Here is a 21,964-nt window from a genome sequence, read left to right on the forward strand (position 1 = left end):
GGTCAGTGCTCTGTTTCCAAGAAGGATGAGTCTGGGTAGAAAGCCATGCTGAGAGGGTGGCCATTTTAATGAAGGGTTTCTCTGTGGTTTTGTTTTTTTTTTTTTTTTTAAATTTATTAATTGGCCTTTGTTTTCTGTCAAGAAAGTTGTCCTGAAGCGTGACTTAGTGAGCCAAACATGCCTGGACAAAGGGAGTATTAAGCCTGCACAGAGGGAGGGGAGAGGGTTACACCTCTAATTACTTTGTGTGCATGTAATTTTTTTTCCCCTCTGGTGACTGATGGGTCTTGAAAGGACTTGCTGGGGTTGGTGTGTGATTCACCAGGGCAGAGTATGTTCTGGGCTGAGGCTGCGGGCTGTCTGGCCCTGGATGCCAAGGGCAGGCACTGCCCTTGTGCTAGTGTTGCTCATGCCTGAGTCAGCACTTGTGCAGAACAGCTGCTCCTCAGCTGGGGGTCAGGCTGTGGGGTCACTGCTCACACCCCAGCCAAGCTGGACAGAAGGATGGAGAGGCTTGGTTCTGCCACGTGAGCACTGTCTTGAGTGGGGTGGTGTGGGAGCATGTAGAGCAGCATCTCCTGGTAGCAGTGTGGGTCCTCAGAGCCATCCCGAGCAGGTGTGAAGCACCAAGCAGCCAAAGTACTTCTGACCAAGGGGCTGGAGAACGAGGCAGTCCTGAACCTCTTTCACACATCCCTATCCCCAAATAGGGACACAAGTAGGGAAAACGGGATCAGTGCTCTCCCACCCTCCCAATAGGCAGCAGCCAACAAACTACCCCACCTGCCACTCTGTCTGGTCTTCCTGCCTGATCCTGGAGCCCATGGTACATACCCAGGCTTTCCTGAAAAAATGGGACCTGGGTTTGCCTGGGTGGGGAGTTAGAGCTCATGATGTTCATGTGGGAAGCAAGAAGAGGGAAGAAGGGGAACTGGGGTGAAGGAGGAAAATGGGGAATAAACAGTTGTGGAGATGGAGCTCAGGGAAGAGGAGGAGAAGCTGGGGCTGCCTGGGAGAGAGGAGGAGGAGGAATTTGTGGAGTGGGCTGCAGTCCTGGTCTCAAAGCTGATGGATTAGGAGGGCTTGGCAGGGAGTTGGGGATCTGGTTTTAGGCAAAGTGTAAAATATGTGGAATTCAGGCAGGGAGCTCCAAAGCCAGTGGGCTTGGCTTCTAAAGTTCCCATGGGAGGAATGCATTTTAGTCTGATTTCTATAAAGGCTTTCCCTTTCCCACTAGTTTTTGGATCCATTGACCAACTCCTTGCTGGTGGGGTGGTGCAGAAGTCTGACCAATGATTTTCTTCTTGAAAGTTTGGTGAAAATCACTGGCCAGATAGAGGGATAAAGGCCCTGTTAGTGCCCATTTGAAGAGGAAGGGTTCAGCATGGGTTCAAGCAGCATCAGGGCATCTAAGTTGGTGCCAGGGGCCAAGATGCACTCATTGGTAACGCTGCTCCTGAGATGGCTGGCTCTCTCTTTGGGAAACAATGCACTTTCTGCACCAAAATAAAGGAATCATTTAGGTTGGAAAAAACCCTTGAGATCATAGAGTTCAACTTTAAACCCAGCACTGCCAAGTTCACCACTAAACCATATCCCTAAGTGCCACATCTACATGTCTTTCAAATACCTCCATGGGTGGTGACTCCACCACTTTCCTGGGCAGTCCTTTCCAGTGCTTGATAACCCTTTCCATGAAGAAATTTTTCCTAATATCCAGTCTAAACCTCCCCTGCTGCAACCTGAGGGCACTTCTGCTTGTTACGAGAAGGGCCAGAAGAGATTATTGCAGAGTTAGATTTTGCATATGGAAAAAGCCTAACCTTGCCATGGGAGGTGGGAGATGCAGGGGAGGGGGCCCTTCCTCATGCTGAGTGGTTCTAGGTTTGCATCCTATAGTTTGAGAGATGGGGTTTCCCTGCTTTTGGGCATGCCTCTCAGTAACTTAAGTAGATCTTACTATTGGGACTTTTTTCTTTCCCTGTTTTTCCAGCCTTCTCTTCTTCATTTCACCAATTTCTTTTTCCTCCTGCTTTAATAAATCTCAGTGGTTGAGAGAAAATATTTATTATATCTTCCCCATCCCCCAAATGGATATTTCTTACACTGTTTTTATTAATGAAAAATTGTCTCTAGCAAAGGGGAATGGGAATCTTTCCCATTTTGAGCAAATTCTTGTCCTGCCAGGGTGTGTAAATCTATCTTCAGTGTCACCTGCTTGGTTGGTTCCACCAGCTCTTCTCTGTTGATGGAAGATCAGTTACATCTTGCAACTCAGTTTGGTTTTGGTGTGTTTTATTTAAAAACAACAACAACAACAACAACCACCAAACAAACAAAAACAAACAAACCACCAAAAACCAAACAGAAACCAACCAACCAACCAAAACCCATCAACCCAAACAAATAAAAATACCCCCCCAAAAAAGCCCCAAACAAACAAAAAACCCAACAAAAAACCCCCACAACCCAAAAACCCCAAACCTACCCAACTTTTTGTGAGTTATTCCATTAAATGGAGCTGAGGGACTGCAGCAAGCTACCTCTTTTGCAGGAATCCCCTTTGGCTTGAAAGGAATTATTAGTTGAATTTTCAATTTGTCACGGTTTACTCCTGCCTCCTTCCTTTTGTCCACTAGCCCAGCTAGGCTCCTGCTGAGTCTCTTCACTGACTGACATGCTTTAGCAAGCGTTCTAATGTGTAGGTGCAGTCCTGAATCAGCAGCCCTTCATGCTCTGAGATGCTTGGGGCGAGTGGCTGCAGTGCAGAATGAGGGTCTAGAGTCTCTCGCAGTTTAAGATTACCCCTTCTAGGAGGAAAAGCCATCATTTTTCATCATGAATTCTTTTCTAAGAGCCTGCGGTTGCCTGGTGTCTCAGCTTTCCTCCCTTCATCTGTGGGGGAAAGCCAAGTGGTTCACATTCCTTTCAGGAAGAAATCTTGGAAGAAGAGGACTGCGTGATCCTCTGCAGCCATAACCTGAATGTGGTCCCAGTGCAAAGGTATTGGGAAAAGTTCAGGAGCCTTCACTTCAGGAGTATCTGCTCATATGGGTGATGGGTAGTAGCTGAGCTCAGTGTTTTATTTTTTCTCAAACAATTTCAGATGTGGGATGGAGGTGTTCACTGCTCATCCTGATGTAGGGAGCTCTGCCATCTGCGACAGGAACCTGAGCTGCTGCTGGCAGCTGTTAAATTTCAAATAGAAACCTGTGGTGGGTTGGTGCTGTCTGGATGCCAGGTGCCCACCAAAGCTGTTCTATCACTCCCCTCCTCAGCTGGACATGAGAGAGAAAATATAACTAAAGGCTCCTGGGTTGAGACAAGGGTGAGAAGAGATTTTGCACTGCTGCTGCTCTCCGGTCAGGGTGATCCCAGGTGGGATGGCAGGGAAGACTCCTCCTGCCCCCTTGTTCTCACTGCAGAGCCCAATGTTTGCAGAGTATCTGCAACAGGAATATGGGGATGGCGTTGTGCTGAAAAAATGGTGAGTGTGGCTCCCGATCTCTCACCTTCACTTGCGTGTGTTGCCCCCCTCCACTCCCCATGGGAAAGTAGATCAGTCAGGTGGTCTTGTGCTGAAGGAGCTGTGCAGTGGATGATGCCTGGGCAGCACCAGCACATTTGGTGATGCAAATGGCCATGGGATGTGGGTTTTCATTTTACACCTCCAATTCAATACTCTGTTAGGATCAGTGGAAGGGATAACAGCTGATAAAGCTATCTGTTGCTGTAAACAAAAGCATTTTCTTTCAACTCTCTAAAAGCTCCAGCAGAGAAGATGATAAAAATTCACTTGCTGTTCATATTTCCAGGGTGTTCCTGCCTCGGAGATGCACCAAGATGGTGGAACGGGAAGACCTAAGGGAGGGTATACATCTCCTGGGACTGTGGTCAGGAGTATTAAGAACAGTTTATAATAATATAAAACAAAGCATAGTGAAGCCAACAAACCCTCCACTAAAAACCACTTTTGCTGCTTTCCCTTGGTGCAGCACAGGCCTTGAACCTGATCCCCACCATCTTTCCCTGTGCTGATTTCTGTTACTAATTTCTCTTGCTGCAACAAGTGTTAAAATCCCAGCTGCCAAGCAGCAGGTCTGGGCTGTGTTTCAACAGTTCCCCCCCCCTTTCCCAGGAGCTGTTGACATGCCTGTGCTTGCACCCCTTCTGCTATGTCCTCCATCCTGACCCAGCTTTTTCCTTTCCTCTCCCTCTCTCACTTTTGATGGGTTCAGGCTGGGGATGTGATGTGTGTGGGGTAGCATGTCTACCCTGACAATATTCCTTGAAAACTGTCCCAACCTGAGTAGAGCAGAAAACTAGTGAGAATATTTGAATTGCTACCTAGTTTGAAGGCTTCTCAGGTGATATTGCACGGGGGCAAATGCTAGACAGACACTGGAACTAGGAGGCCTCTTCCCTGCAGAAGGTGCTCCTGAATTCCTCAGCTGCGGTGAGGTCAGCCCAGCCAGCCCACAGGGTCCCCTGGACCCACTGTCTTTCATTTGGGTTCTAAAGGTGCTTTAATTCAAACTTTGTTCCTCCTGCTTGGAGCAGCTCTCTCCCTGGGTTTCCACTAAGTGCGATGTGCTGGAGTCATGGGAACACCTTCAGGCCAGGATGGTGTTTGGAGTAAAACACCCCACTCCTCCGAGTGGGGCTGCCGTGGGTGCTGTCCCGTTGGCACTGTGCACGCAGGGGCCTCGTCCCGTGGCCGTGGTGGATGGGGGCAGGCGGTGAGCAAGCCTTGCCCGCAGGCTTTGCCAGGTGAGCAGCAACTGGCTTTCTGCTTCCCTGCAGGCTGCTCCCTAACATGTCTGTCCCTGCCTGTTTGTGCCACCGCCTGAGCCCCAGGGATGGGGAGGGCGGACAGTATCCCCGGTGCTGCTCCAGGATCCGACTCCGAAGCTCTCGGCATCCCCGCTTAATGCAGGCGAGTGCATGCACGTGTTTTACGAGGCTCAGTTCACCGTGCCCGCTCTTTGTCTCTCCCCACCCCTTAAAATTTCCAAATCTTACTTTTTTTTTTTTTTTAATCCCCATCATATGAATGCACATTTCATGCATCCAGGGCATCTGATTACAGTCAAAGTGCAGATCTTTTCCCTTTAACACCTCTACAGTGTGCTATGCCATATTAACTCTGCTGGGAGGTTATCTGGGCAATAAAGTGGAAACATGGTCCTGGATGTTGAGCTCTTGCACTCAGTAAAGACTTCTCTTTCTTGTTTTAAAGCAACGTACCGGCTGTCCCATTTTGAGCCTGGCTTTCTTCCAAATGAGCCTGTGTGTGGGCACGTGTGGATTATCTTTGTCTCTATGGCTACCCTGGAAACTTTTGAACCAGAAAATTCAGTGGAGGGATTGAGCTCTAAGATACTGGTTTCCTACAGCTTCTATGGAAATAGTTGCTGGGTGGTAGGACCGTACCTTGTTCATGTCTCCTGAGGGGCTGAAGCAGAAACTCAGTGTTAAACATCAGAGAACCAACAAAGAGCTCACACTCACAGTCTGAGGAAAGAGATACATAAAAAAATCCCCCATAAAAATCAAGCTTTGTTAGTTCTATCACTCAAGTGTATTAATATTAATTAGGTCATTTTACTAATTACCTGTTCATCTGTATGTAAGGGGCAATTGATAGCTTGCTGATGGGTCCCAGCTGGAAACTACAGAGCATGAGAAACAGACCTTGAGAGTCACGTGTGTGCAAGAAGGGGTTGATTATTACCTCTAAGAGCTCTTGTTTGCTAGGGCTTTAAGTCATTTTGGCAATTCCTGAGGTTTCATGTGAGATGGAGAAGTGCTCTCTCTGATGAGGGTTAAACATGTGCTTTTTAAAAGAATTAGTGCATGTAAGCTATTCACTGGTGTGTGCTTGCTAAGAGCTGCTGTCAACATTTTGAGAAGATAACAAATAACAGCAGTTACAAATATCATCATCATCATCCTTATTATATTTTGTCTTTTTTCAGGCACCTCCCTAGTTGGGGATTTAAAGATGTTTCTAATTAGCCAGTGTTTCAGGCTCTGGGAGGTGAGTTGCTGAGACTCTGTTGCAGAGATGCCTGTATTCTGTCCCTCTCTGGAGCTTATTCTGGGGTGAGCATCATCTCTGCTCCCCTCATGTAGGTCACACACTCTGTAGTGAGCGTAAGGAGCTAAAGCAAGAGATTGGAAGGGGAACCTTGTGTTTCACATTTCCTGTGGGCTTTAGGTCTCCTAGAGGGGAGACATTCACTGGAGACTTAATGGCTTGTCTTGCACCAGCAGTTGGATGTGCCAAGTCCTTTTTCTTTCTCTGCCCTGTCCAGCTGCAGTGGCACACAGCTACTGTCTGGCACAAGCAGGTTTTCAAGTCTTACCATGTCTCTGGGTATTTCCATGCTAGGCTGGACTCTGGGGTTAGGTAAAGCTTGGGAAGGAAAGATTTGGTGGTAAGCAAATGTATAGTCTGTATAGTCTCTTGACAGTCTCTCTAGACTAAGTATGGGAGTCAGGTGATTTTTTTTCAGCATGTTTTTGAACATAAGCGGTGACATTTCCCATGTTTCAGTAATTTCATGCCTGATGCAATAATCTTCGGAGCCATTCAAACTATTTTTTACTCATTTAGTGAAAATTGGCAGAGATTGGCTTTTAATTTTTGTACTTAAAATACTATGAATTTGATGTCAGAGAACTGAATGGAAAGTATTCTTCTGTGTCAGTCCCCTGGACAGACCTCCTTGGTTCTGGTCCCTGCAGAACCCACCAGCTCATTGTCATTTTGGGCAGAAGAGATGCCAAAACTGGCCTCATCCTCCCCCAGCCTAAGAGTATTTTGGCAGAAATTTGGCCATTTTAAGGCAATTGTCTTTTTCTGGCTTGTCAAGTCTTTTCTTTCCTATTATTTGCTTTCTCCTGAAAGCTGCTGCTGTTTACACCCCTGCTGATAGCAGGTTGTCTGTCAGACTTTCCTAATTCTTTCCTCAGCTCCCTGAACTCAATTCCCTTTTTCCAAGTGTTTCTTGTTCATGCAGCACAACACAGCCCTCAAGTTCAAACTAAGCTGCCAGAGAAAATGCTGTAGTTCCCAGATGTTCATCAGGTGGGAATTATAATTGTGGAATAGGTCTGAACTAGTGCTTCTTTGGCATCAGAGCAGAAGGAAGGACAAGGTCACAAGCTAATGTTGCTTTCAGAGAAGAGACACTGAAGGCTTGGTCTGAGATGTGGAAACATGGAGGGGAAACAAAGAGGAGAGGGAGAAGTGTCCTTCCCTGAAACAAGAGCTGCTGTTGCTCAAAGCAAGGAGTGAAATAACATTAAGTGTAATTGATGATGTGGCAAAAGTGGTGGAGACAAGGCATGGAGGTAGCTGCCTCTGGACATCTGCACATGAACAAACAGCTGTCTCAGGAAGAAATTCATTTGCCCTGGGAAGAAATTACTCTGGATGGGAACTGGTTAGGGCACGTTTACTTCAGCACAAGGCTTCATCATGCAGGATTTTTCCCTCCCCTTAGGCCATCTGGGGATTTCCTGGCTGATCCTGTTCATGCTGCTTTCTCTGGGTGCTTGAGAGATCTCTAATAGGTGCTTGTGAGCAGCTGTGATGGAAAAGCATAGAGCTGGCCTAGCTCATTAAGGGAAAATGGGTTCAGACCAACTAAGGTGATCTGGGGGCATTAACTGGTGGAAGATAAGGACTAGGTTTTTTCTTTTCATTGCAGCAGCCTTCTGAATGCATGATGGGATCTGGTGAGAGAGGTAAATGGATGCTGTGTTCATGGGAGCAATGAAATAAGATTCTCTCTGCTTTTGGCAAGGGTCCTTTGCCCTGCTGCATTGCCTCAGCAAGGCGTGTTCATCTTCCAGTCATTACTCATTCACTTGTTATTTCATTTTGTGGAAGAGATTATAACCAGCTGAGGAGATAGGGCAATGTGAGAGCCCAGGCTGCTGTCTTAAACCGCTGTATTGTCCCTTTGTCTTTGCTTTGTCCTCCTTCCAAACCCATGGCTATCCAGACCATACAATGGAGAGCAGGCAAGAGCATTCTTTAGGAGCAGACAGTTTGGATTTGTGTGAGTTGAGTTGCCTAATGCTGGAGTTATGTTGTTCATTGTGGAAAAATCAAGGGCTGGAGTCTGGAGCCTGGAACTTTATTACCAGCTCTGCCACTGATGCCTGCACAATCTTGAGCAGGTGACCTTCAGTTGCTCCAGCTGTCTGATGTATGTAAGCATTGTGATGGTACAGTGTTGATTTCAGAGAACTTATAAACTGTGATGCATTTTAAGGAGAGTGAAGGCTCGGGGCTGCAGGACTTCTTCATCAGGTAGCTGGTTACTGCAACCTTTGAATCAGCCAGGAGGGAGCTCAGTGTCAAGATCTGAACTTGAAGACTCACAGTAGCTAATTCAGTCATGAAACAATGAGATTAGGGGTGCTCACACTTTCCCTTAGAACCTGACTGTTCTTTGATGAAAAAGTCTTTAGGAGACAAGACTATCTCTAAACAAGTCTGTTCAGCAAATTATATGCTGGGACTGCTGTCCTGGGGGGACCTCAGATCAACACATTCGTTTTAAGTGATAATAGCATTTGATCAAGTAGCTCAGGTGTAGAGTTAGATTTATCACTTCTAGGAGACAGTATGACCTTTGCTCCCAGGATCTTACAGTTTGGGACCAAACCTTGGTCGCCCTGAAGCTGTTCACCTAACTGGGAGAAACATTCTCCCCACAAATAATAGGTTATTACTGCCTGACTTTTCTCAAGGGCAAGTTGGAGACTAATGTTGCCTCTTATGTGCCTAGGCTCATGTGTGTTTTGGCACGTACACCTCTTTGATATGAAAAATCACTGGGTTGAGAAAATGCAAATCACTTCTGCAAAATTGCTGATTCTTGTTGTATGAGGAAAAAAAAAAGCCACACCCAAATCTTTCCTGAAAGTCTCAAGTTTGAGGAGTGTACAACCTCTGCCATGCTTGGTAATCACAGTGCCTGCTGCCAAGCAAGAATAGAAGTTTTTCAGCAGGTAAGAAGGTGATGGTGAGGTGGATTGTGTCTGGTGCTGTGGGGAAACATCTGTGTTTCCCCCCCCCTGCTGGGTGGTTTGTAGTGGGAGCCATGTCAGGGTGAGGAGCATCAAAAGCAGCTGTGTCTCCTGGGCTTCTGCATGGGGTCAGTTTTGCTTAATCTGCATAGCCTGAGTTAAAAATCAGGTCAGATGCACAGCTCAGGGTTATTGCCTGGGGTTGTCTTAGTTTGGGCAGCTGCAGTGCATGAGGTTTTTTGTGAAGAGGCAATTTTTGAAGCAGGAAATTTTTGAAGCAAGGTAGGTGAGGTAATTACCACAATCCTTTTCTTGGATTTTGCTAAATGCCTCCAGCCTTTGCAGGGCTGAAAAGAGAAAGAAATCAGACTTTCTCCCCACACCCTGCCCTGTCTTACTTTAACTTGTATGTTCAGAGATAATAGCATGCCAAAATAAAGGGGAATTATTTATTTGGTACTAAAAGCACAGTCAGTGTCAGAGCAAGGGACTTGCACCTAAATATCTATTCAGTGTGACTTATATGGCTGTCCTTGCCGTAGATACAAGGACTTTCTTCTATCTGCTGGCTTGATGCTAACAGTCATTCTGTCAAGGATGGGATTTTTATGATCCCTTTTTCATAGATGTGTACTGATGGACAGAGTGATGAATTTACTTCTTCAAGGTCTCTTAAGGATGGAGAAGCAGGGTAGGAGGGCCTGAATCCAATTCTCTTGAATCCTCGTGCACAAACTTGGCCCTGAGACTGTTTATGGGACCTTCCTGGTGTCAGGATTGACTTTCCTGAAGTCAACTTTATTGTACCAGCACAAATTACTTTAAGCAGATTATGGCCAGGGCCACATTAGCTTCTTTCAAGGACTTTACTGTGAAACAGAGTGTACAAGAATTGGAGTGGGATCAGGAATAAAGAAAGTACCGAAAACAAAGCTCTTTGGCCTCACAGACAGTAAGGTAATAGGCACTGAGACTTTCTTAGTCTACCAGAATCCATTTTTAGTCTTTGTTTAATTAATCCTCTTTCATTTGCATTTCCCCTTTTTTGGCTAACGCTGCTTTGATGAAGAAACATGCCAGAGCCTGTGACTTCCATGACAAGTCCATTCGCAGGCTCTCACGTTGAGCCAACACTACTGACTCTATCTCAGACAGACCAAAGATGAGGACACCAGTAGCAAAGATTTAAAAAGTGAAAATTAAGGAAATTACCTTCTATGGGAAAAAGAGAGAGAGAGAGGGAATTCGCCATCTTTTGAACACGGGATTAGCTGGGAGGAGGCCAGACAGAACTACAATAGGCAATAAAGTCAATCTCCCTGTTGAAACCAGGATTTCTAGTACCTAGCAGAGTTATAAATTCTTGTTTTCAAGCTTGCCTTTTGAAGATGTTTTATGGGTCTCTTTTGAGAACCAGGGCTGAGAGGTCAGAGGCTGCCCAAATAAAGGTATGTACTCTTTCATAGCATCATCTGAGTTGTGGGACTTTCGAGAGGATGCTGTAAATGCTCAAAATTTCCAAGTGCTCAAGGAGAAACTCGGAAAGTTAGTGGGGGTTAAAATCTCATGGAACAGTCTTTGATCTCCATCCACTTTTGTCTACTGTAGGAGATGAGGCTATGTGGACCTGTGGTCTGAGCTGATACAGCTGCTCCTGTGATGGGCTGCTTGTTTTGAGAGACATCCCAGTGATAGGGCCACTTGAACGTGTTCATGAAGTGCCTTAGAAGATTGCAGTTCATCCAAGTACCTCTGGATAGATAGAACGGCAAACTCTGAAATGAGGAGTGGCAGGGGTGGGTGGCAGAGGATAAATCTCTCTGTAATGTTATTGGAAAGATAAATGTTTCCAAAATAATATTGCTGTGGGAACTTAGGAATGTATCTTAATATCTAGGAATACACATTGGCAAACATATTGTATTAATAAGGTAAAACAGATATTCCTGGATGTGATAGCCCAGATTTTTTCATTAAATAGAGCACCAGCAAGTGGAGGTGCTATTTTAGGTTTTGTTTTGGTAACTAGTGTTGATATTAAGAGGGCCTGGTTGTACAGAGGAATCTTGGACTTAGTGCTCATAAAATGGATTCCTTTTAAATTAAATGGAAGCCTAAACAAAAGTAGATCTGGAACTAGGATACTTGTCTTTGAAAGGGCAGACTTTGGAAAATGAAAAAACCTGGTGTGTGAAGTCATCTGGGCAGAGAATCATGAGAACTCGAATGCAGAGCTTCTCTCTAATTCAGAGGTGCAGAAACTATCTGGATCAGGGATCCTAAGCAAAGGAGAAAAACAAGGCAGGAAAGTGCTCCTTGCTGGAGCTGGTAAATAGCCACCTTAAAAAGGATAGTTGGGATTAAACAGAGAGTCTGTAAGGAATGGAAAAAAAAGAAGAATTGGCAAAAAAGCAATGTCTTAGAGGTCAGGAAGGGTAGGGATAAAATGAGAATTGCCAAAAGTCAAGCTGCGTTAGGCCTGGCAAAAGAAATTAAAACAAATAGCAACAGGTTTCTCAGCTACATAAATAAAAAGAGACTTGAAGCTGCTGTGCAGTGAGAACCAATTGGAAGATCAAAGATGATCTAGGTATGGCTCCAGTATTAACCAAACTTTGCTTCAGTGTTCAGTACAGTTGGAGGGGATGAGGACATGGAAACCTTGGACTCTAGGGAAAAACTAAAAGTCAAATAATTAAATTGATTGAAATCAGTCAGAGGGCAGGAGCACCAGCCCTGGTGGAAACTGTACGTGTGAAGGTGTTGAGTACCTGTGATTGTCCTGAGTTCATCGCTACGAAGAGAAAAAGCCCAGGAAAATTTTAGGATAAATGATGTGGATGGTTGAGAGGGTCTGGAATGGAATAAAAATTAATAGCACAGAGTGCTGGAATGGGCAGTGAAAGATCAGGCTGGAGACCTTGATGAATGGGACTTTTGCTAGAGAAATGTGCCAGTGGACAGCTAAGCCCTGTATGTTTTAACTGATCCCAGAGTGAGGTTGGATTGCCATTCCGGCCTTGCTTTGCAAAAACCACCCAGGCTCACCCTATATCCAGAGAGAAGTGTCCCATGGGGAAGGAAGTGTTAACCCCTCTGAAAGCAGCTGGCAAGCCCTCAGCAGCAGTCATGAGCTAGAAAAAAATGGATGTGGGCAGGCACAGGTGCAGGGAAGAGCTCCAGGGGAGTGGGAACATGTGCCACGCGGAGGGCTTGGCAGGAGAGGGCTTGGCTGCTCCCACAAGTTTCAGGAGGAAAACAAAGACAGGGAGGGGAAAGAGCACTGTGAGCTAGAGAAGAGTGCTGGCATGAGGACAGCATACCATAACTCAGCCCTAATAATATCCTGTCTAGAAAATACAGCATCTTCTACTGGCTGGAGCACTGTCCTTCTAGGACATCTCCAGGTGATACCACAAGGTCAGGGCAGATACTTTTCTGCTCCCAATGAGGGTTGTGTGATGTGGTTGATGGCAAGCCTCATGTCCAGTGGCTCATGAGGCCCTTGCATTAATCCCAGGGAGGATTTCATTTTTTCCTTAAACCAAGAATTTTCTAAAATGTTTTAGTTCTCTTCATGAGCCCAGCAGGTTTTGTCAACACACAAGGAAACATAGTGCTGACCCTGCCGTGCTAATGCTCCTTCAGCTTGGCAGAAGGCAAGTTTTGTCATAGGAGGGTGATTGTTAAAGATCAATATTGATCCACCAAATTACAAACAAAATTGTGCTCTCGGAATTTGGGATCTCAGTCAAATTTGAGTTGGGTTGAGGCTAAAGCAGTATTGCTGCTTCGCAATACGTTTTCCTGAATTTTCAAAGGGAATGAAGATGTGTTTTTTCTGTTGCTGTTAATACTGTTTTCTAGGTATGGATCCTTGGTCTGCCTGGTTTTTTTGTTTTTGTTTGTTTGGTTTTTTTGTTTTTGTTTGTTTTTTTTTGTTTGTTTTGTTTTGTTTTTTGTTTGTTTTTTTTTTAAATTGTAGCAAACCAAGCGGCATGATGTGCTCTGACCTAAAACAAGTTTCCATGTACTTATTTATTTACTGAGATTTTATTGCTCAGCATTTCAGGGTAGCAGAAGTGTCCTATGTGTTTATTTTCTTTAGGCTCTAGAGTTTGCCCTGCAGCCAAACCAAATTACTCCAGCTTTGGAGGGGGGGAGCTGAAATGAGAAAATCTGTACTTTGTGACCTTAAACTTTCAATGAAAGGGGGTTTTGCAAATGGAGAAGTGGGAAGTGATCAGAAAGTGATTATTTGCAATGGGGAAATGGGGGAAGACTTTAAAACAAAGCCCTTATACAATGCCAATAACTAGGTAATGTGGTAAAGTTAGGAACAGAGAGAGAGAATCAGTTGCTCAAGAGGAGGTATCAGGTACATTGTCTGAGCCCCAACAGAAACAGGGAGAAGGATTAGCTGGCATCTCTAATACTTTAATTACGAATGAAACAAAAGCTGGCAGGAGAGCAATCGAGAAGTGTGACATGCCTTTAAGGTCTCCAGAAGGCTCTTCCCCATATTACAGTGGGCCTTTCTAGAGTGAATTATTGCTGTCACTCAGTGAGGGTTGGATTTTAAGCATTTGCTTCTCTCCACCTCCAAGCTCCCCCATCATGCCTGTGCTGCCTTTGGGGCAAAAGAGAAAGATGCACTTTGGATTGCTTATGGCTCATTCTACAGTTTCATTCTAGGAACATCCCAGGGAGGCCGATGGCTGTTTTGATGCCAAATATTCATCAGCCTTCTGCCATTTTCCAGTTAATTTGTCTGGATGACTCCTCTGATGACTTCTCACATTTTCCACCATCTGATGCTCTATTAAGAGTTTGTTCCTTTGTCCATCTCTGGGGCTGTTTTACTGTATAGATGCTGCTTCATTTTCTGTCCCGTTTAAGGATTTATGCTAACGCTGTCAGTCATGGCAACTGATCAGGGCCACTTTTGTAAGGAATCATCATCTGGAGACCTCCATCCCAGCTCCACCTCAGTAGATCTGAGCACTGCCCTTTTCATTGGTGGAGGTTCTTGGTTTAGGGATCAGTGCATACAGTGTCAGCTCTTCTTCTGTGTGCATCCATCTCTGATGCTCCTAGGTTAATTTTTCACAGCGTAAAGTCCAGAAGGACAGGGTCCCATCCTCGAGCCTGCCTCCTCATCCAGTTCAGACCACAGATTTTTGCTGTGTGAACTGCTGTTTTGACTAGGATACTACAAAAACCATTTGGTTTTGACTTTAAAATCACTGAAAACACGAGACACTATCACAACCCTTTTATAAACTATATCAGTGGCTAATTATTTGGATTTTCCATGTTTGTCTAATGCAGCAGTCTTCATTTCAGTAAAAGTTGTGTATTTATAAAAGTCTTATAAAAATTTTGGTCTTTCTAGACTTCACTTTCTAGGTGAATTCAGACTTTCCCTGGTTGCTCTTTTTGCCTTCTAATATCTTATCTGACCAATATGTCCTGCTTTCTTCTGTGGTGCTCCATTATATATTTTAGGAAAGAGAAAGAAGCTTGTATGGAATTTGCTCTACAGGTTTTATTCACTTTTGGTTTTCATTATTGATAAGCATTTTCCATTCTCCTCTTTTCTTACACTTCATTAATAGCAAGTATTTATGCTGCCCCACTAAAGGGGCAAAGCCCTGCCCCACCGATTTCTAGTCTTTCCATACATCTCCCATTCTGCTGTGGGGGCACTGGGAGCAGAGATGATACATCTTTGTAGGGAAGGATCCAAACACTGCAGACATTGGGTGTATTTTGCTCCTTTGGAGCAAATGGGAATGGAAGACCCTCTTTCAAATAGGGGAGGACATACCAGCTGGTGATCTTTTGTGCAGAGAGAGTGGAAGTGCTCTGAAACTGGACATGCCCATTCTGCCTTCTCTGGTGCTATAACAAATCCTATCTTTGAATGCAGAATTTGCATTACCACTCCTGTGAGGTGTTAAATGTATCTGTTAACTCTTCCCTGCTGACTACAAAACCTTCCCTTCTGGGCTACCTGTTTGCTGCTCCTGCAGGCATGCTTTCTAAGTGATGTAGGAGAGAGTCGTAGCGAGATGAGTTGTTAACTCAGCTCTTGCAGCTTTAGGGATGTCTCTGGTCTGGAGGAACTTGATGTGTAGGGATCAGCCCAGGGAAGGTGGTAGAAATGAGATCAGTCCAAGGATTTTCTTACCCTGGTATTCAATAGGAAGAGTCAAATGCAAATATGATGATTGCAAGCATATGTGGCTGTGGCTGTCCATCTTGAGACCTGTTTCAGTGAAAACTGGATTTATCTGTTTGCCAAGAGCAACATGCTTTTCCCTTTAACCCTCAGGAAGCCTTTCAGCTTTAGTCTGGTTGACACCATCATGGTTTATTTAGCAAGGCAAAGCATGGTGAGGCTGAGGGTGTGGTGTGAGAGGCCACAGCTGGGCTTTGTGAAAGGCAAGGAGAAAACAATTAGGAAAAAGCAAGTGTTTTGGTGCAGAGTTTTAGAGTGGGACTTGTAATGTTCAGTGGTAAATAGCTGGTTAATCAATGCCAGATTGTCTCTTGGAAGGTCTCTTAATTACTTCAGCCTATGCCAGACACTGATATCCTTGAAACCTGAAAAATCCCATTAGAAGGTGCTTTCCTTGAGGCTGAGCCAGCATGTTTTGCTGTGTGACAAGAGTGAGTGCTGATGGGCTGGGGCTATCAGGACAGCAACGGGGGTCTCTCCCTGCATCAGGGCACCCTGTGCAGCTTGTCAGGAGCTTACAGAGAATCCCTCGCTCTAGGGTGGTGTCCTGGCTCTTCAGTTAGACAGGCAGTGGTAAGAACTGCTGCTGCTGTTTTCCATGTGCTTTGGCTTTGTTCCTGTGCCCTCAGCCTGTGCCAAAACCTTCTGTAGTTCTGAAAAGGCCGGGCATTTTTCTTTCTTTTCAAAGAAGAGGTGTCCTGGCTCCCAGCCCCTCACAAGGGCTGCGGTTGATTTTGGAGGCATGATGGAGGTGTGCATGGCACACAGCAGGTGCACATTGCTTTCTGAAGGTCACCTGCTGGCTAAGGGATCTTCAAAACCTGTCTCAATGGGGCATAAAAACCTGCACTATGGTGTTTAGGTCTTTCTGCTGACTTGTTCCTATGGGCTGAGAGGGAGAACTATGAAATTGTGAATAGGGGGAGGAACAAGAAGATCACTATTTTTCAGTTTCATTCAGCATCCCATTAACAGATCAAGCAGGGCAGAGAACTGAACCATGACAGTCATAGCTGTAGTAAGTTTGAAATGTCCTCGATATAAATGGCTTCTAAAAGGAAGCATAGAAATTCATAGTGTATGACTGGCTATGAAACATGTGCAGCCTCTGGCTTGGAAAGTCCCTGTGCCATTGGTTTCCAGAAGCAGAGGAGATGATAAGTCCTAACACTCCTCCTAACATCAGCTGCTGACCATAGCTGTAGCTGCTTGTGGATCACAGAAATCAGTCCAGTGCTTGAAAAGCACACTGGTGCCTTGGCAGGGAGACATAAGGATGTCTTATGTGCTGGGGCCTCAAACAAGTTGCCTGCAGCTGGACAGGTCTGCTCTGCTCATCCTTCAGCCTCTCTATGGATGAGTCTCTGTGTCATGGACTCATGGCTGGTTTAGTCTCTGCATAAGGAACTGCCACAGCTCACTCCCTTCTGCTCCCTGTCTCACTGGGAACTGTTTTCATCTCCAGTGAAACAAGGGTGCCTGAGTAACTATCAAACCCACAGCAATACCCACTAACAGTTTGGGTTAGGAAGTGCAGAGTTTAATTACATTTTGACTCTCTTTCACTTCACTATTCAGATATTTCTTTTCCTGGGCTTGAAGTCTTGTTGGGCTGGGACAGGAAGGACCAGGGTAGCTCATTCGGCTGCTGCTAATATGCCTTGCTTTTTGCTTGCTTCAAGGGTGGCTTTTGTGTTTAGACATCTGAGAAAAGATACCAGGCAGCAGGGACAAAAGATAGTTGGACTCGGCACTGCAGCATGAAATCAAACTGGAACACAGCACTGGGAGAGCTGACAGTGCTTTGAATATCTTATTCTTGTAGGAAGAGGGACAGGCAGGACATTGACGCCTGCTTCCACTGGAAGAGTTGAAACTCGGAGTTTACAAGGTGTGACACTGGCTGAACAGGACTCCCTTGTACATGGTGGGCAGGAGAACAAGTAGCTGATGATCAGGGCAGAACAGCTGGGGAGATGACTGGTGAGAGTTCAGGAATGTACCTGATGGGCATGAAAAGCAAGCGGTATAACTGAGGAGCTTGATTCTGAGTGTCTGAAACAGATGGTGGGGATTGCTGCATCACAGCCGTGACGTGTGGTGGTGTGATGAGGCATCACTTGATCTAGCCAGTCTACCCTGAAGCTGCAATAGTCCTGGTTTCAGCAGGTTACCCTGCTTTTAGCAGGTATAGAGCTCCTGGGCTGCACGTGTGAGTTGTATCCTGTGTTAGCATTAAGTAGCATAATGTATTTGTGTGCATTTGGTGCTCCACAAAAGCCAGGTTGCCTGCTGAGCAGTCCCACCCTCAGTCTGCAGTGAGAGAAATGCGTCTGAGGCAGTGCCCATGCCATATCATGGCCTGAAAGCTGTGGAAGGATGCTGGGCACGGGACCCTGGGAGGATGCTGCAGACCATCGATTGTGCCCTAACTCCTTCCCCCAGGTGGCACCAGTTCTGTTGTTCTTCCAGTGGCTGGGAAGTACTTGGGGTGACAGTGGGAAAACAGCCAACTTCACAGCCAGTGCTCCTCTCTGTTCCCAACTACTTTGTGCCTGGCTTCTCGTTTCACAGGGAAACAGGCGTCTTCCAGCACAGGAACTGGCAAAGGGGCTTTCAGGTAACCTCTCCTTAGTCTGGGGGCATGAAGGACCTTTGTACTTTCTGGAAGGGATTTCAGGCACACCATGCATCGAATGCAGGCTTCCTGAGCTGGCTTTTCTGTTGTTTAGGCCACCTGGAAGGATGTGCCAGAGGAGTCTCGCAGCGTGATTGTTTGTGAGCAGTAGCTGGCACAGGCTGCACTGGGTGGATGGAGGGGGACACGGGGGCTGTGTTTTGATTCTGCTTTTCCTGTTTGTTGTAACTTGGCAGATGCAAAGTTTCACAGACTGCAGGGGCAGCAAGATTCTTTTTCTTTTCTCTCTTTTTGCCCTGGCATGTACTGCAACATCTTCCGCCACTAACTCTGATTTTTAGTTTTTTAGTTGTTTGGGGGTTTTGTTTGTTTGTTTGTTTGTTTGTTTTTGGTTTTTTGCTTGGTTTTTTTTGTGGCGGACAGAGTGGGACAGGAGGATTGGTGTTGTTGAAGCTCTGCAACTTTGAAGCACATAAACCAGAATATTTAGGGTGGGTTCATTGTCTAGAGAGGAGACTTTCCTCCAAGCAGCCCCAAAGCATGTGAGTAGCTGTCACAGGGCTTTTGTTCCTGCTTCAGGTGGGATTTCAGTGGAAAAAAAATTTAAAAAAGGAAGAAGGAAAAAAGAAGCAAATTTCAGGCACACAAAACCCTCTCCCCAAGGCCTGTTCAGAAAATGGAGATAAAGCAGCAATAGTCAAGTGCTCAATTAAGCCAGATGTACGTGTTTTAAAGCACTAAGAGATGTGACAACAGTGGAAGTGGAGTTTTATGGACCCAGTGAAATGGAGATGGGTTGGGTGCCTGTTGCTTCCCGATGGGGAATAGCACAGCAGCACTTTTGTTCTGGGGACTGATGAAAGGAGGGTATGTAGCTGCTTGGGGCTGCTGTTTCCCACCGTCTCCTTGGCTTCTGCCCCCTTGCCTCTGGGATGGCTGTGGTTACAGGGCTTTTCAGTTGCGGTGGTCTATCTGAGAGCAGTGTGAGTGGGTTAATTATAGCACTCCAGGGCAATTTATCTAATGACAGCCTCCCACCTTGGTGCTTCTGGGAGGTTGTGGTGCCCCCCTTGATGTGCTCCTTCCCCAGACCCTATGCCTGGGGAGTTACCTGCCCTCAGATGACTGCTGCATTTTGCTTTGCAAATTTAGGGGTTCAAGAGTACAATAGATAAAGGCCAGGTAAAACCTGTTATTCATATGTTGTACAACACTGGCAGTGTAGTGTGAGTACCACTTGCTGCAGAGCAGCTGGTTGGGCTGTGGCTGGGGAGGCTCACTTGTGCAGGCTCACACCATGTGCAGGGTTGGTTTGGAGAAGGACATAAACATCTGTATGCCACAAAACAGCTGGTGTCTGGCATTTTGGGGTGAATTCCATGAGAATGCCAGTCCTTCCTGAAGCTAGGGGATCCCCTGCATTTCCTTGCAGAAGTGCAGTGTTAACTATTTGGCTTGTTTATAAAGGCATGGGTCTCTGACTTGGGGACCATCCCACCACCATGTGGTGGATCCCACCACCTTTCAGCAGCTCCCACTTTTCAAGGCCTCTTTGCCACAAGCCTGGGTATCTTCCAAGCCTGTAAATGGTATCCGGATCCTTCCACCAGGAAAGGGGTGCTGTGTAGATCAGGTGCACAGCAAACACACTAGGGCACTTGATGTTGAGCGTGCTGGTTGGCTGTACATAAAACGCTTCCTGAAGCTGTTTGAGTGGAAAGCTGACTGTTGCACATGCCAGCTTCCCTTCCAGTGGTTCAGCTGGCTTATCACATCTGTCTCCATCACTGTTTTGTGGTGGTCTGTTTTTTAAGCTTTGCAATGCCTCCCTCCTCCTTGGTAATGCAACTGACTGGTGTTTCCCCTTTCTTTTCTTCCTTCCTCTACCACAGTTTTATGGGTCTCTTTTCCTGCCTTTTGCTCAGCAGGAGTCTGCATACTCCTGAGGTTGGAGTTTGGGCAACTTCATGGGTGGCCCAAAATAGAGAGTCATTTGCAAACAAAGTGAGATCCAGCCCCTTTTTCTATAAAGGCAAGAGACCAAAGCAATGACATCAGAGCGAAGCAGCAGGCTGCCTGGCACTGTTTCCCTTCCACCTATGGGAAGAAAACTTCCCCTTCAGAAGGCCAAGTGACATTGATGTGGTCATGCTGTAGGCTCTGGAGGTTGGAAGTCACTGAGGGACTGTAAAGGTAACTTGCATTACTTGCATGTGCATGGCCCTTGTATGCCACAAACTGTTATTACGGATCAGCTTATCTGCAGTAAATTGCTGCCTTCTGGTAGTCTGTCCATGAGTCTGAGCCCTTCGTGGTGTTACTGCACATGTGCACGTGCCAGTCAGCAGTGGGATGAATCCACAAAGTCTTAATTTTGACAAAGCTCTTGTTTATTTCAGTAGCAGTGTTGTATCAATGAAGACTTCATGCTTAGAGAGTGGCAGTTGCCTTTTTTCAGTAAATGAACATACTAAGATAAATAGTAAATGTGCATAATACATACATATGCAAGACGAGGTTCAGTCCCTTCATGGAGTACTCTAACATGAGGGTTCAAATTCAGTCTCTGCTCCTAGCTGGGAGAAGGATAAAACAAGGCTTAAAGAAATTGAGCAAAGTGACTGCAAAACTGAGTGAAATACTGCCCCAAGAACAAATGAACAAAATGTTTTGACATAACCTGAAGCAATTGCAATGTTACTTAGCTTGAACATTAGATGAAGAAAAAACCTCAAACAATCTGGGAACAGCTCAACTTGTGGCTTAAATGTGGGATATGGCAACTCAGTAGTAGCCCTCATGAGGAGGGAAGGATAATGGCTGTAAGTGCTGGAGGCAGCTGGGAGATTCTGGTGGGCAGAAAAAACTCAATTTACAGCAGATACTGCCTCTTTTCACCTACAGTTCAGTGTTCCGGTTTTATTTGGAGGCACTTGTGCTTTGTCCCTGGGAAATGCAGGTTTCGAGAAAAAGCAAACACAGAGTTGGTTTTGAGGGTTGGTGCATTGCTCAGGGGCTGCACAGGGACATGGGTCCAGCAGACCTCAAGGTGACACTGGTGGTAATTGCTGTTGGGCTCTGGCAGGGCTTCTGAGAAGATAGGAAGGAATTACCGTAATAATAGCGTGTTTTGAAAAAAGCAGACTTTGAGGAAATGTGCAGTGAGATTTGGGTGGGTGGTTAGGGGAGCCTTGGACTGAGCTGCCGTCTGGAAAATTGACTGTGGAAAAGTGAGATGTTATTTAAAAACTAGTAATATAAATTACTGAAGTTCATTCCATTTGTGTGCATAATAACTAGAGAAGCCAATGTGGCTGAGAAGGGAGTGGAGCAATACCAGAGGTAGATGAGAGATGGCTCTCACTGGCAGAGTGGGGCACTGCTCTGACCTTTTAGGGATTTTAAGTACTTTTTTATTTTATGTTTGTGTTGTTGTGTTATGGTTTGGTTTGGTCTTTTTCTTTCCTTCCTGATTTTGAGGCTTTTTGACCTTTCTGCAGGGTGAAAGGTCAGACTTTTGGCTGTGCTTTGTGCGGCCTTCCCAGGCGGTGCACTACTCTACCACAGGCTCCTCTGGTCATGGTGTGTCCAGAGCCATTTTCCCACCAGCCACTGATCTTGATGGGGGTTGTGAACAGGCATCAAAGGGCACAGCTGGGCTTCCAGAGCCAGAGAACACCTTTTTGGTGAGCTAAACCATCCTTGAGGAGCCAGAACAGACAGAGAGCATTGCCAGAAAAAAACACAGACTATCTCCCTTTACTTCTGATGTGAAAGAACTTACAAAATTTCTCAGCCCAACTCTCCTTGGAGCAAGATGTCTTCTATTTGGCTAAAGCACCCTATCCAAGAGACATGTGGGTCTGAAGACCCAGATGGACAGATGCGAGCACTTCCTCTAGTATCACATCTTTCCTTTGTGCAGGTTCAAACTGATTTTTGACAGTCTGTCTCCAGCTAACATGGTGTTTGCTTGTTGCTGCCGGCACCTAGAAAAGTAATAATTTTAAAATAGGAGAATAGTCTGAAAAAGT

This window comes from Manacus vitellinus, unplaced genomic scaffold (assembly GCF_001715985.3).
Source record: "Manacus vitellinus isolate BGI_N305 unplaced genomic scaffold, ASM171598v3 scaffold_22_pilon, whole genome shotgun sequence".
NCBI lineage: Eukaryota > Metazoa > Chordata > Aves > Passeriformes > Pipridae > Manacus > Manacus vitellinus.